At 36.9% G+C, this 15,097-nt stretch overlaps 1 protein-coding gene and 1 long non-coding RNA gene across 2 annotated transcripts in view; both read left to right on the top strand.

The window, feature by feature from the left end:
* Positions 1 to 15,097, top strand: part of GPC6 (glypican 6) — a gene marked incomplete at its 3' end in the record, with an annotated part of 881,925 nt that overhangs the window by 310,925 nt on the left and 555,903 nt on the right. The gene's annotated exons all lie outside the window — the stretch shown is intronic.
* On the top strand, positions 13,025 to 13,337 carry LOC310639806. The gene is made up of 2 exons (XR_014492406.1): positions 13,025 to 13,095; positions 13,172 to 13,337. It is a non-coding gene; the product is annotated as an uncharacterized lncRNA (long non-coding RNA).

Raw genomic sequence — 15,097 nt, 5'->3', positions numbered from 1 at the left:
CCGCCCTTTTGGAGCCAGGAGGGAGTGACGGTGGATGGGTCCGTTGCTACTGTGTGCTGCTGGAGGGGCTTTTTTAAAGCTTCGCCCCGCAGATCACCTGCCCGGGCGCAGCCACTGCCTCCTTGTCCTCCACCAATTCTCCCATGCCTTGCGCCGTGACCAGGATGGTCACAAGCCTCCCCCGCCGCCTCCCTCCAAGAACTGAGAACGCAGAGTCTCTGTGCAGGGGTGCAGAGCAGAGTACAAAACTTGCTCACTGCCTTGCATTGCCCCCGTGTCTCCCTTTTCCCTTCTGGAAATGGCAGCCTCATTTCCTGCTGCTTTTCCTCCCGGCGCAGCTCCTCCCGAAAGCATTTCTTTGCTAACCTGCTTTCTAGCTCTGGCGTGTTTCTTTTCTGCTGCAGGGAAATGGAGTTTATGGGACTAAAACAAAGTTCAGTCAGACTTTCCAACTCCTTTCGAGATTTTTTTTTTCCGCGAGAAGTTGGAAGGTCTGACTGAACTATTTTTAGTCCCACAAACTCTGTCGGAAAAAGGTGCCAGAACGCTGTTCCAGTGTGTTCTGTGACAAAAAAAGCACTGCTTATGCCATCCTAGACAAACTGAGGTCCAATCTTTTCTTGAAAACCTCCAAGGATGGAGTACCCACAACTCCTGGAAGCATTGCTTAGTTGTTCTCACTGTCAGGAAATTTCTCCTTACCTACAGATTGGATCCTCTCTTTGATGAGCTTCCATCTATCCCTCTTTTGATTGCATTGGATTTTTTGGCAGCCTGCAGTACACAGTTGGTTCATACTTAAGTGATGGTCCACTAGGACTCCTAGATCCCTCTCACAGTTGAGCCAGGTACCACCTATTCTGTACCTATACATTTGGAGGTTTTTTCCTGCCTAAATATAGAACCTTACTTTTCTCACCACTAAACTGCATCTTGTTGGAGGCAGGTGTCCAGAGCCCTAGTTTGGTCTGAGACCCAAATGCAATAAAATTGCTAACTGTTCACCTAAACTAAAAGTGAAATAAAGACTTTTGGTAGCGCAATACTGGAAGAAGGAGGACCTACCTACTATTGAAGAATGGACTTTGAAAGTTTCGAACTTGGCAGAAATGGCTAAAATCTCGGCATATGTGAAAGATCATTCGCAACAGAGATATATAGTGGAATGGAAAAGATGGATTGATTTTATTCAGAACAAATATGGGACTACAAAGTATCATTTAGCATTTGAATAGTTATTAGTTATTGTACTTAAAGGCTAGATTATTTTTCTTTTATATGGTTAAGGAGAGTTAAAGTGCAATAGGGTTCAAAGTGTAATTATAGTAATTAGATTATTTTAGAGTAAGATTGTATGATATAATACCCTGTATTCGGCTCTGGGAAGTCGGGGTGTGTGTATTGGGATGGGAAGGATGGGGAGAGGGGTGGGCTGGATGGGGTATATGTTTTGAAAATGTATTTTAAAACTTTTCAATAAAAAAATTAAATAAAAGTGAAATAAAGATTTATTGCTCCTCTGATACCTGAGCTAAAAGGTTTGTGGTCAACAAACTTGCTTATTTTGTAAATTGGATGTAGCTTGATTTATTTCTCACATGTCTTTGGAAAATTAGCTGTATTAGTATATTCTATAAACTGAAGCTTGTATGAATAAATGGAAAACTGGCATTTGTACCTCTGCTGAGGTCTCAGTTTCTTCATAAATCCTGTCTATTTATAATTTCATCTCCCAGACGAGCTACATTTATCCCCAGGGGTATTTCAGATGCAGGATGGTAGCAGGCTATCACTTCAGAATGGTGCTCTGGCAGCACCCAGTTCAATGGGTGGGTGGGAAAATATTAAAATGGCAAAGGTATTTTGGATCCTGGTAATGATATCCAAAAGACAGAGGAGGTGTTTACATGTCCTAGCTTACCATTTCATAAAAGAAAGAAGTGGGGGGGAACAGTCTCCACTAGGAGATTAGGATCTTGGTTGATTCATTGCTTCTGCTGCTTTGGCACAATCTCTGAAGAATGGAATTGGAGCCCAACTTGGTTATATATTATAAAACCTACCTTGATTCTAGAAAGAAGTTGTTTATCTCCTGATAACTTTCTCAAGGAGCTATTCATATACGTGTGTTGCATGCGTCATTCAACATCCCTTCCCCCTTTCATTTGGCTTCAAGAAAGACCACCTGAATTTCCAACATGATGTCTTGATTTTAAAACTTGAACCAGAGAGATCAAAACATGCATTTACAAAAATAGCAAGCGTGTTTCAAGTGCAGAAAAGCTTCTGTCTGCCATCTCTTCATCCCCTTTGTTCCTTTTTTTGGCATGTTGATGTTTTAAGTCATTGTATGTTGTCAAGATCTATCAATGCTAGTGTTACTTAGCATTATCTTGCTTCAGTACACCTCTTTGCCATCTATCCTTAGAATAACAAATACTCGTTTTATCAAAAAGCATCAGACTGGCACACAATTTGGCCACAGCTGTTGGTTGAGTTATATCTGACTGGCAAGCATGGTGGGATTTAGGAAATTTATTCCTTTAAGATCCAAGAAGAATAAAAATTATTGTCGCTCTTGAAACAGAGTGGTACAGATGGTGGGTGTAATAGCTTTCTTTGAATGCCAAACTGTTTTCAAAGCAAGGAAGATCACTGCAAAAGCTTTACGTATACTCTAGTAATGGAAAACAAACAGTGAATGAGGATGCCATTGAATTTACTGAAATGTTTAGATTCATAAGGGTTAAAAATTCAAAGCAAAGAAATCTTCATATAACCCATTTCGGTCATCTCTTGATCCTCTGTGTCACCTGCTGTGAGGGGTAGTGCCTGTGAAGGGGGAGCTGGTGTAATGGACTTCAGGGAAACAACAATTTCTCAAGAGGCAGGAAAACATTCCAAGGAAGCAGAGGAGATAAGAGGCAATATAGTCAAGAGCTGGATAGGAAGCAAACAAAGAGAGTTAGGCTAGCTGTTCCCTAGAATCTCCCAAGGTATATCCATAAGGATAAGGGCAATAAAGGTTTAATCTGAAAAGATTCTCTTTATTGGGTGTGAACAAATAAAAAACTGAATTTTGCCTGGATTGCTCTACGTCATTGTTGGGTTGGACCTGACACCTCTCCAGTTAGTCTGACTCTCCTTTTCAGTTACAGCTAGGAAGGAGCTGAAGACAAAAGTGTAGCTGAAAGCCAGTTCGAACCCTCTACAAGAGCCTTGGTGGCGCAGTGGGCTAATGCCTCCTTAAGTAACACCAGCTGCCTGCAATTAGTGCAGGTTCGCATCCCACCAGGCTCAAGGTTGACTCAGCCTTCCATCCTTCCGAGGTAGGTAAAATGAGGACCCAGATTGTTGGGGGCAATTAAGCTGACTTTGTAATAATGCTGCTTGGGGGTGTGTGTGAAAGCCCTAATAAGCAGGCATATACATAGAATGAAGGCTACTGCTAAGCTTGTAAGCCGCCCTGAGTCTTCGGAGAAGGGCGGGATATAAATGGAATTAAAATAAAATAAAAAATAAAATACTCTACCCTTTGGTCTGTGTGCATTGGTGGCCTGCTTAGAGACAGACTCAGCCACATCTTCTTTCAAGAGTTTCTGAGCTGCCTGCCTTTTCTGCAGAAAGTTCAAGGTGTGAAGAACACAAATGCAGGAATTCTGAAGGGTAAAGTTTGATGGCAAAGGGGAAAACACTCTTCATCTGTTTCTAAAAACCATATGACTAGATGCTTGTGCACATTTACTTTGTCTCTATACTATTAAAGACATGGCCCTAAAGAAAACAATATATGTAACTATACATACTGTAAAATGTAGTCTGTCCTCATTTCTGTTGTATCAGTTGGGGTGCCATATGTATTTATGTACAATTCCTATTGGAGGCCAGGCATTGCAAATTTTCTTCTCTGCCTTCTCTCAATCTCTCCTTTTGGATTTGGATCCTGTTTCATCCAAACAAGCTCAAGATCTGTATTGATATACTGTATTGGGGGGTTAATAATCCAAGTTTTATAGTTCACCGGATGTTTGTAAATATTTACTGAACAGCACATTCCATCATTCTGCTTAGAGAAAACAGAATGGAAGCCTCAGATTTTTCTCCCTCCTTCTTTATTTTGCAAAACCTCAGCTCGTCATATATTTTATTAGTAATAAAATTTAGACAGTTATTTTCCCAAGAGTGTATAATATACTCATTGGATTTTAGCCCTCAATTGAGAATACAAATCATGTACCTTATAAATCAGTATCTCTATGGAGTGAATTTATTGACATGAAAATGAAACTACCAGCCATTAAAATTAGCTTGATTAGCTTGCTCATCATTTGAGAAGCTAGGAAAAAAGTATGCCTAATATGCTTGATTTTTTTCCCTAGGACTATATACTTTCATTCTTCATATCTTTTTCCCTTTACAAAACACTATCAGGAAATTATTCATATTTTCATGGTTCACATATTAGCATAATGTAAGGTTGCCAGCATGTCATGATTAGATAGAGTCATTGGCTTTTTCATTTGGCTTGGATTTCATCATCTAACCTATGAAATTATGCCAATCTAAAATGTCAGTTGTCACCTATTTATAAGGTACTTATTTTACTCATATTTCAGAAGCCTGTTTAAAAAGAAATAAAATATGCCACAGAAGGAGATTGCACTATCTTCCTTGTGAATGTATTTTTGTAATTAATCAAATGCACTGAAATATTAAAAGATCATTGCTTTTTATTTCAAATGATAGCAGAACTATTGCTTCAGAGGAATTTTTTTATAAAAAAGATTAATTGCTTTGCAGGTAGATTATATTAAGTAGATTTTATTCATTCTTTTCTTCAAGAAAAGTCAAGAGAGTTATCATAGTTTTTTCCTGCTTTTATTTTTCCAACAGTTCTTTGAAAAAAATTGCTTTCAATTGTTATTACAATTGGGTTGAGGATATTCTTGCAAGGAGAGAAAGAAAAAAAAAATGCTTCTATTTCTTTTCTCCTTAGTCATTCATCCTGTTGGAATGGGACAACTTGCCATGGCCAACTCATTGCAGCCAACTCGCCATGGCCAACTCACCATGGGACAACTCGCTGTGGGACAATTTAACAATTCAATTTAATTATTTAAAATAAATAAAAAAATCACATTTCATTCTGTCCCTCCTTCTTCATCCTTTCTTTGATGATTCTATTCCACCATTTCTTTAATATTAGTGTAACTCTTGTCCCATGGTGAGTTGGCCATGGTGAATTGGCCATGGAGAGTTGGCCGCAGCAAATTGTCTTAGACAACTGCACATGGAAACAGGGGGCCGTCTTAAGACTCTGCATCTCCAGGATTCTAAATATTTAGTGCAGAAGATAAATTTAGAGACAAGATATGCATGTGCTCCTTTTATTCCTATGATAGGGTGCGTAAGTGAAGGCAAAGGTGTTTTTGTGTCTCTTTCTTCCCCTTATTCCATTGCTTTTTAAAAATAATTCCCATGCCATGTCAGGGATAGGAGAAGTATATTTTCATTAGTTCCAAACCTGCCACAGATTAATCACCAGTGGTAGTAGAAGTCACAGGAATTGGATCCATGGCCCTTAAAAACACATCCTCTGATTAATTCTTTAGATACTTCCACTGTCAAATTACTTTTCACCACTACAATGACATAGCTTCAGGGGTAATGGCTGGTGGTCAAACATTTCTTCTGCTTCAGTCAGAGATTTTTATTAAGGCTCAAAGGGAATCCAATATTTTATTTTGGCCCTATTGAAGTGAATGGGCTAGTCAACAATGAAATGGAATAAAGCAGAATGAGTCAACAATGAAATGGAATAAAGCAGAATGAGTGAGGATGGTATTGAGAATGACACAACACTGTTGTCTTCTTCCTGTCTTGAACCTATCACTTCTATCCCTGTATGTTTCATTTCTTTATTTGATTGTTTAATTTATATCAAAACCTATCTCAAATAAGTGAGTCTGGGGAGCTTGCAACATTAAAACATAAAATACATACAGTAGTCATTTCCCCAAGTAAGAATAAACAACTCCATTCATCATCAATAATGACAGAACTTATATGCCCACTTTACCCCAAATGCCTAGGAAAACAGACAGGTCTTCAGTGCCCAAGAATTTCCGTCTTGAGTTATAAGTGCTTCAATATAATTAACTATACCTTGGCAGATGTATTCATATTAGATTCAGGGATTGTCCCAGGATCTCGCTACCTTAATACTTGAACTGTAGAACATCCTCTAAACAGCATGTGCTTTTCTCAAGGAGATCTGTCTTCCACTTGCTGGATCTATATTGAGATGCCAAACCAAGACTTTCCTCTTTTAGGAAGTAGTTAATACTCAACAGTTACATTTTCACAGCTTTTCTTGCCTTGAGGTTTTTTGTGCTGATTTTTTTTCTTTTATGTTTGTAAATTAGCAACAGAACATTAGTTGACTAATAAATTAAAAAGAGCTGCTTGTCAGATGACACAATTTTCTTTGTATTCTGGGAGAAGATGACTGCAGGCATGATCATCCTATCAACTAGAGATTATATCTTAGGAATCAGCTTTAATAAGAAAGTCTCCCTGAACAGAAGCACACTATTAAAGAAAAGCATATATCTTCCTGTTATCACTGTTACAGTTATTAAGTGTCTAATTTATCCTTCTATTTTAATGGTAATGTACTTGGTATTTAAAAAGGAAAGAAGAAGCAAGAAATCATGACAAACCATAATTAGAGTGAATAACTTTTAAAAACTGGTTGGGTTAAGTGGTTGGAGTGGGTTTCATATGCTGAACTTTTAAAAAATTACAGTTCATTTTAACAAAGTTATAATGTTATGGTTAGGATGGGAAGAGTACAAAAAATTGTTCTATTTGTATAATGGATGATTGGCATATGTTCAATTTTATAAATTATTCTCAATATGAATGATCACTGTGATTTGAATAAACCACATATATATTTACTATAAATTGCCTAAATTGCCAATTTTGAAACTGGAATATGTCATTTGTTACTTTTTTATTGTATTGAATAATCATTGGGTTATCTTACAAGTACTGTGGACAAGTCTGAATCCACTATAAGTGCAGATAAATGGGAAAAACAATAGAAGTAATTTTGAGGAAAATCTTCTAGTCCAAACCTCTGCCCAAGCAGGAGATCCTATAGCATTACAGACAAATGGCTCTCTAATCTCTTTGTAGACAACGCCAGTAATAGAGCACCCATAACTTCTGAAGGCAAGCCATTCCGTTGATTAATTGTTCTCACCATCAGAATTTTTTTTCTTAGTTCTAGGTTGCTTCTCTCCTTGATTAGTTTCCATACATTGCTTCTTGTCTTGCCTTCTGCTGCTTTGGAGAATAGGTTGACTCCCTCCTCTTTGTGACAGCCTCTCAAATATTGGAAGAATGCTATCATGTCATCCCAGTTCTTCTTTTCATTAAATTAGACATAAACAATTCCCTCAATTGTTCATCGTATATTCCTTCCTTTTTTGCCCAACATAACCATCCGGTGAGGTGAGCCATTTAGACAATAATGAAAATAACCTCGACAAAAATATGCATGAACTGTTGCCTAGAGCCCTAGACCAAAGGGGCAAATGTTTGTTTGTTTTTTTTAATCCTGAGAAAAGAAATAATTTTCAGAAGCAGCTTAGGCACTATAGCCAATAAAAGAAATTGCAGCTTTCCTGTGGAATTGATATTGTGGTCTGCTCTTCCTAGTGCAGGGGTGGGCAATTAATTTTCCCAAGGGGCCATATGAGAAACTGGGAGTGTGTGGAGGATACCATCCTGACCCCCGCTCTGCCCCCTGCTGATACCACTGCCTCGTCCCCTGCCATTGTCCCTCCCCCATTGGCACCATGAACACTCCACCCACCATTGTTTATAATGCCTGCCCTCTGCCACCAACACCCCAGCACCTCACTGATGCATCAGTGCCACAGGCTGGACAGTGACAGTCGAAAATGCCCAGATCTGACCTAGTGGTTATACCAGGCTGAAAGACAGTAACTGCCCAAAGTCAGCCAGCAAGGTTGAAGTAGAATATTGGAAGCCACATTAAGATATGAATTTTAATATTTTGAAAAACATTTTCACCAGAAGTAAAATGTAATGTTCCCCACTTCCAGACACAATATGCAGACACATATGTTAAAGACATTGATTAATCCTGTAATCCTGACACGGCTGGTATCACAGATGCTATAAATTATGCCAATAATAGCAGATAGAATACAAGTTCTTATATTATTTGTTTCTCTTAAAAAATCATGGTGATAGCTGGGTAATCTCTTTATATATAAAAAGTATGTCTTATTGAAAATCGGTTGTATGACAGTTGTTTTACTTAGATGGAATACATATAAAACAGATGTTTTAGAAAATAAAAGGCAGATTAAAATGTCCATCTGATTACTATATCCCTGAGTGAACTCTAGCTGAGCCTTGATTTACCTTTTTCTTCAGATTAAATGCATTTTAATCTAAATAACAGCAACATATTAATGTAATCAACTTTTCCCTTCAGATTGCCAGCACTTATTTAGAAGTGAAGCTCATGAACTTTTGCTATACCCATTAAAGGGAAAAATAATGTGTTTTGACTTGCACATAGCTTATTGTATACTTCTGAAGCTGGCATAACAAACATTGCAAATATTTTATTTATTTTTTATTTTGGCAAATAGATGTATAGCTCTGCCATAATTTTATATATGGATATTAAGTTTTCTTAACCTAGATTTCTTAAATACAGAATCCCCACAAAATTAATCATCCATAAAACCCACAAGAGCAAACAGAAGAAACAGTTGAAAGAAATCAACCTTAAGAAGAATTTTTTTTCAGCTGAATCCTTTCCCAAGCACTCCCAATTTGGCCAAGTATCTGAAACCAACTAGCAGGAAGCGATAATTTATACCCCCAACTGCAGTCATCTCCTCCCAAAATAATAACCTCTCTTGCAATCACTTCTGAATATGCCATTTATTTCCAGCAGAATGCTTGCTAAAAATCTCTCTCTCTCTCTCTCTCTCTCTCTCTCTCTCTCTCTCTCTCTCTCTCTCTCTCTCTCTCTCTCTCTCTCTCTCTCTCTCTCTCTCTGTGTGTGTGTGTTGGGGGTACAATGGCAACTTCTAGCCTGCCTTAATTTACCTTTTTTCTTAAGGTTAATCTAAGATCTAAGTGCAACTTATCTAAATGCATGTTTCATAGGGATATTTGCAATCTTTTGCCAGATATTTGAGTTTTCAATAATATCCAGCTTTGCCTTTTAAAAAAGGTTTTATGAATAGATGATATGTGCCTTTCATGAATGATATAGTCAACTCTTCAAATCAAATTTCAAAACCTGACTGCATAATTGTATTCATTTTTTATTTGTTTGTTAAATATATGTGCTGCCCATCTCACTCTTAAAAGCAACTATACATCCTAAATATATCCTAACAAGACTCAGGGAAAAAGTCTACAGTTAAATATTTTGAGCATAATATTTAATCTGTGATGGAGTGGCAAGATTGGGACAGAAAAGAATGTTAAAAAAAACATTAAAACATTGGCTAATATGACATGAGCTCTGAAAAGAAAGGGAAAATGATGTGGTGGGAGGGGGTTCCAGAAAATTACAATGTAGACAGGTAGTAGAAAATAGGGTTTTCTTCTTCTTCTGGCTCTTCAATAGCTCCTCTTTAGAATTCAGGGAACTGATGATGGGTGTTACAAATTAAAGAGGTAAATCTAAAAGGAGTCCCTATGGATTTTACTCTCCATTTCAAGGACCATTGAGCCAACACTGTCCAAAGACGTTTCTGTGATCATGTGACCAGCATACATCATGGAGAGCTGCTACCTTCCCACTGAAGTGGTACCTATTTATCTACTCGCATTTGTATACTTTCAATCTACTAGGCTGGCAAAAGCTAGAATAAGGACAGCAGCTCACCCTGTTGCGTGAAGCTTGGGTCTCGAATCTGGGATATTATTGGCTTTCCAACCAACCAAAAAGCCCAGCATCTTTATCATTGAGTCAGTGTGCCACCCCATTACAAAGTAAAAGCTATTAAAAATTGTTTGGTAACTAGTTATGCTCCTGGGAGTTCAGTGTTAATGTGATATTTTTGCATGTGTGCTACCTGGTGACACATTTCTTGTAAAATTTAATTGTTCAAGAAGTGAGAACAGAAATAATAGGAGGTATTTTAAAAACAGAGAAATATTTGCTCCAAGCTTGCCACTTTTAAATGATATACCAACCTTAAATTTCTTACTAGCTCTTGTGATTTGTATGTTTCAGTGCTTCTGATTGTTTTATTTTGGTATCCTATGTGTCCTCTTATCACATGTTCTATATATCCTATGATACCCACCTTGTCACATGTTCTATATCAAATGATATCCACATCAAATAATCTAAGTTTCTGATATTTTATGGTTAGCTTAAGCTTGCAGTAGAACCCAGGGTGGACTGTATTACATGGGCAAATGCTATTTTTTACTGGTACAGATGGAAAATGAATATTTCACTCATGAAGTATAAATTCATAATTTGAAGTAAAAATAAAAATGCAAAAATTTAAGTGGAGCACTTCTGTACTTTTATCCTTTGCAAGAAATTATCTCATGGATTCCCAGCTTAAACACTGTTAAATAATAGAAGATGGATCTTAAGGGAAAAAAAGACAAATAAATAAATAGGGATATTTAAGGTATTGCTGCAAATATAAAAATAATACCATAATTTTAATAAACATATATATTGAGTAGGCCTAGAAATAAAGATCATGACAGGTACCTGTTTATTTTGAGGACTAGATATTCATTTATTGATGACCAATTTCTAGGCCACTACACTTTGTTCTTAAGATTTGTCATCCAAATCCTTCAAACCAAGGATTGTCTTCTTCACAACTAGTCACAGAGCTACACTATATAGTACATATCAGAGTGATGTAGTAATTCCGCCTCTTTAGACATCTTGCCTCTCATTATTTCCATATAAACTAATCCTAAAATTTAAAACTTCACTTTACAGTGAAGTTTTGTGCTGCATGCTGATTTTCCTCAGTTTATTTATTCAAGAGATGGTGCTGAAGTATAAATCCAGATTAAGATTACTGCATGGAAATGGGGGGAAGTCTGGACATACTCTCCCAACCATCAGTGGACATTGTTTTTCTTTGAATTCTCATACTGAATTCTCATCTTTGAATTCTCATATTGGACTCTTTTCTTTGAATTCTCATTTTGTTAAACTCTTTGTATATAACCACCATCACTGCCTCTCCTTCAACAATTTTACTGTTCTGCTCTTACGGTTTGTCAGACTTAGGCCTGTGCTTAGGTGTTAGGATGTAGCAGATAGTTGTTGAAGAAATATGTCCATGTCTATGTGTATGTAAAATCTGTGCTCTTAATCATGTATTTTTTAAAGTAGCTACTGATGCTAGACAGAGTGGAGGATGGTTTCCCATGGACAGAGTTAAAGGCACAGTGCTTTGGGGTTTGTTTGTTTTTAATTACCAAGAAGAACTTCAGATCCTTCCAAGGAGAACACGTCTTTTAGCAGTGTGATCTGATGCTTTGGAGTCATATTTATTTTTTGCATTGTGGCATTTGTGCCACAGATCAAAATTCTTCTTTAACTTTTCCCAGGTGATTGAGCGCATTTTTGGAAAGTCTGTGTTAACAGAAGGTAAACAAAAAAAAATCAACACTGAAGGAAAATTACAGGTTGCTTCAGGAGGGATTGTAATCTTATTCATCTTTAAAAAATGCTCATGAACTGATATCCCTGCACATTTAAATAAATGCATATCCAGTTATAATAACATATCTGCAATTTATTTATTTGTATTCTTACTTCAGTTTCCACACCTATTCATTGAAGAAACTTCTTTTGGAAAATAAGATTTAAGGAGCAGTACCCTCTTCCTGTCTGAGTCATTCTTCCTTTTTGTGCTTGACCTTACCATTTCTATCTGTGCTCCCATTATAATAATTTTGCTAAGTTGTTAGAAAACAAAGGGGGAGGCTACACCATATACTGAATACTATGTAACAAAGATTTAAGGTAACATCCATATATAAACAGCAGGAAAAAGGGAAGATGCCCTTCCATCAGCAACCTTGTGTTCAGCTGTCTTTAGACTTCAAAACAAATGACATGCATCTTCAAGAAAAAAAGATCCTCTAATCTATTCCAAGTTGGGCATCTTCTAGATTTATGCTCTTCCACTCCTAGAATTGGCCAATGCTGAGAATTCTAAGATTTGGGGGAAAAAACACCTCTAAGGTTGAAGAAATCTGGACTATGATGACTCATTTTTTATGGGAGAAAATAATATTTTTATTTTCTGTATTATTTTCCCTTGAGGAAAACACTGGTTTGTCTCCATTTTTGGAATAAGTGCCTTTAAAACTAAATTTTGCCATTCCCAGAGGCTCACTGATTGAGCCATAATATATTTCTGGAATAATTGCTCAAAATCTATATCCACTTTTTGACAGGCAACATATAAATAATCCTTCATGGCCTAAATATGTTGACTACACTTAGGATAAAAAAAAATCCAAGCCACTCAAAATAAGCAAAAAATGACTGACCCACCAGTGTGAGTTTTATAACCCTGTTTTTTGTTTTACAGTCTTACCCTCTACAATTCTCCTTATATATTAAGTATAGCTTATATCACCCCTCCTCCAATACTGCCAGCCCTGCTTTAAAAAAGAAAAAGAGAGAGAGAGAAATATCTGTTTACACAATTGATGAGGGAGATCTCTTAGGTGGCTTTGTACTTCCATCATCCCTCATCGTTGACCATGCTCCCTAGGATGGGTATCTATTGAGTCAAAGGAGTAGGAGAGAAAAGGTTATCTTGCAGGTCATCTTTTTGCTTTGAAGATGACTTGAGAAAAAAGCTTCAAAATTTATGCAGTCATAGCAGATGTTTCCTGTTCAGAAAAGCAGCATCACTTTTCTTGGGTTTCTGTGCCAATCTGAAAATAAAGTGTGGTAGTATTATTGAATAGTTGAGTTTGCATAAGGTCCAAAGCATTTTTTTCTTCATCATTTTTAAAGCATGTGCAGTCCAGAAGGAGAGAGAGAGCAAGAGAGAGAGCAAGAGAGAGAGAGAGAGAGAGAGAGAGAGAGAGAGAGAGAGAGAGAGAGAGAGAGAGAGAGAGAGAGAGAGAGAGAGAGAGTATGCAGGGCTTTTTTTGTCATAAAACGCCCAGAATGGAGTTCCGGCACCTTTTTTGGATGGAACCTTGTAGGGCTGGCAAGGCAGTTTGTATGATGTGTGTGAGTTACAGCACCTTTTTTTTTTTTTTACAAAAAAAGCACTGTGTATATGTATATATGTATGCATATGTGTCTCTGTGTGTGTGTGTGTGTATGTATATGTTTATGTTTATGTTTATATATGTATATATCTGTGTTTCACTCCTTATAGATTTTTTTGGATAAAAAGGGGGAAAATGCACTTATAATGTGATTTAGGTAATTGGGAAAAAAATAGATAATAGGAAAAATTGAGCTTTTTTGTAATGACAGAGTAAGCATTAATTTTGTAATCATACTTAATTTGCTGCAGAGGAAATTGGAAGATTTTTCTATTTCTTTTTATCCTTTCTGAATGCATTTGGTGGGGGTCTTTGTTCTTTGTCTTTGTATTTTGTATTAGTTTTGGTTAGTTTTTATCTTCTCTTTAAAACTTTTAATAACATTTATTTTTTTAAAAAAGGAAATTCACTTAACAACCATGTTGTTAACTTAACAATTACAGTGATTCACTTAAGAACTGTGTCAAGAAAGGTCATAAAATGGGCAAAGCTCACTTAAGACTGTCTTGGAAATTTTGGGTTTGATTGTGGTCTTAAGTTGAGGACTATCTGCATCTGTATTTGGACAGAACAGATTCCTGTAGTTTGGATGTTCTTTTGGACAATTTCAAGAATCCCTAACCAGCGTTATTAATTACCATCTAACTAAAGAATCTCCGTATCTGAGAGAAGCTGTTATAGAACATAATGATTATAGGCCTTGAATTTCACTGCACTTGGAGAGTGGAAATTTCTCAGTTACTCAGTAATTTGCTAATTTGATTGTTAAATAGGTAGGCAGGCAGATTTATTGCAGTTTAAAAGACCATTGTATCATTGTTGTCTTTCTTACAAAAATTATTTCATGAGTTTCTTCCCATGACCAAATCATTTATTGGTAATTTATCTTTGAAATTCTAAAAATATACATATTTTAACCTATTGCATTCATTACCATCGCCCAGAGGATTATTGGCTGCCCTCTCCTTCCCCCCCCCCAGACGAACTGTACAGTTCCTGTTTGCTTAGGGAAGCTCAAAATATTCTTAGAGACTCATCACATCCCAGACGTTCTTTTTTTTTAACTATTATCATCTGGGAGATGGTACAGGATAATAAAAACAAAGATAAATAGGCTGGAAAATAGTTTTTATTCCAGAGCTGTAACCATATTAAATACTACTGTATAATGCAATATTGAAGTGCTGTATTAAGGGCAGCACAATGGTGAATAGAATGTGAAGGATGTGTGTATATAATGTATGTTTTTACTTGTGGTTCTTACGTGTGTAGTGTGCACTGTGGACAGCACTTAATTTTGTTGTGAGATACACAATGACAATAAAGATATTCTATTCTATTCTATTCTATTCTATTCTATTCTATTCTATTCTATTCTATTCTATTCTATTCTATTCTATTCTATTCTATTCTATTCTATTCTATTCTATTCTAGTCTAGTCTAGTCTAGTTTAGTCTAGTTTAGTCTAGTCTAGTCTATCTCTGCCAGAGATAGACATGTTCAATGTGCATTAGTAACAGACAACTTGTGGGGTTTCTGGGTTATAGATCAATGGACCCCAACCTTTGCAGCTTGGCAGCCCAGCTGGGGCGGAGGGAGAGGGGAACTGGGCCATGTGAGTGGCAGGCCGGCCAGCCACATGCATGGCCCAATTCTGAATAGGCCATGGCCCGGTAATGGGCTATGGCCTGGGGTTTGGGGACCCCTTTTATAGGTGGTTAGATGATTGTGCAAGTGGCTCTGCAA

The sequence above is a fragment of the Vipera ursinii genome (assembly GCF_947247035.1).
Source record: "Vipera ursinii genome assembly, chromosome: 4".
In the NCBI taxonomy this organism is placed as follows: Eukaryota; Metazoa; Chordata; class Lepidosauria; order Squamata; family Viperidae; genus Vipera; species Vipera ursinii.
The sequence above is the reverse complement of the archived record's forward strand: the minus strand, read 5'-3'. Positions and strand labels throughout refer to the sequence as shown.